Genomic DNA, 1,648 nt, shown 5'->3' on the forward strand with positions numbered 1-1,648 from the left:
CCCTCCTCTGGACATGTCCAAACCACTGTCCCTCCTCTGGACATGTCCAAACCACTGTCCCTCCTCTGGACATGTCCAAACCATCTCAGTGTGTCCTCTCTAACTTTATCTCCCAGTTGTTCAACCTGTGCTGTACCTCTGATGATCTCATTCCTAATCTTCTCCATCCTTGTCTCTCCTAAGGAGAACCTCAACATCTTCATTTCTACTTCCAGTTCGGTCTCCTGTCTTTTTGTCCATGTCTCTGTCTCCAGACCATACAACATAGCTGGTCTCACCACTGTCTTGTAAACTTTTCATTTGACCTTTGCTGACACCCTTTTGTCACAAATCACTGCTGAAACTTTTCTCCATCACTCCATCCTGCCTGGACTCTCTTCTTCTCCTCTTTACCACACTCCCCATGTTCCTGGACAGTGGACCCCAAGTCCTTGAAGTCCTGCACCTTTTGTGACCTCTGCTCCTTGTAGCCTCACTGTTCCACCTCCTCCCTCTCATCCACACACATGGACTCTGTCTTACTGCGACTGACTTTCATTCCTCTTCTTTCAAGTGCATACCTCCTTCTCTCCAAGTTCTCTTCCACCTGTTCCCTGTTCTCACCACAGATCACAATGTCATCTGCAAACATCATAGTCCACGGTGATTCTTGACTGACCTCATCTGTTAGTCAGTCCATCACCAGAGCAAACAAGAAGGGGCTCAGAGCCGATCCCTGATGCACTCCCACCTCCACCTTGAAGCTATCTGTCACTCCTACAGCACATCTCACCACTGTCCTGCTGTCCTCATACATGTCCTGCACCAGTCTAACATACTTTTCTGCCACTCCAGATTTCCTCATGTAATACCACACCTCCTCCCTCAGCACTCTGTCAGATGATTTTTCTAAATCCACAAAGACACAATGGAGTTCTTTCTGACCCTCTCTGTTCTTCTCCATCATCATCCTCAAAACAAATATGGCATCTGTGGTGCTCTTTCTTGGCATGAAACCATACTGCTGCTCACAGATAGTCACCTCTCGTCTAAGTCTTGCTTCCACAGCTCTCTCCCAGATCTTCATCATGTGGCTCATCAACTTAATTACCCTGTAGTTGTTACAACTCTGTACATCAACCTTGTTCTTAAAAATGGACACCAGCACACTTCTCCATTCCTCAGGCATTTTCTCACCCTCAAATATGTCATTGAATATTTGAGTCAAAAACCTCACTGCCATCTCTCCAAGACATTTCCAAACCTCCACTGGTCATCAGGTCCTGCTGACTTCCCCTTCTTCATTCTTTTCAGAGTTTTCTGGACTTCACCCTCACTAATCTTTCCCACTTCCTGGTCCACAGTTTCTATGACCTCTACTCTTCTTTCTCTTTCATTCTCTTCATTCATTAGCTCCTCAAAGTACTCCTTCTATCTTCCCATCACACTCTCCTCACTGGTTAGAACATTACTATTCCTGTCTTTAACAAGCCTAACCTGCTGCACATGCTTTCCAGCCTGATCCTTCTGTCTTGTCAATCAGTACAAGTCCTTCTCTCCCTCTTTAGTGTCCAGTCTCCCATACAACTCATCATACACCTTCTGCTTTGCCTTAGCTACCTCCCTCTTTGCTCTACGTCCCATCTCCTTATATTCCTGTCTCCTCTCT

This window comes from Nematolebias whitei, chromosome 17, assembly GCF_014905685.2.
Source record: "Nematolebias whitei isolate Nwh7 chromosome 17, NemWhi1, whole genome shotgun sequence".
NCBI lineage: Eukaryota > Metazoa > Chordata > Actinopteri > Cyprinodontiformes > Rivulidae > Nematolebias > Nematolebias whitei.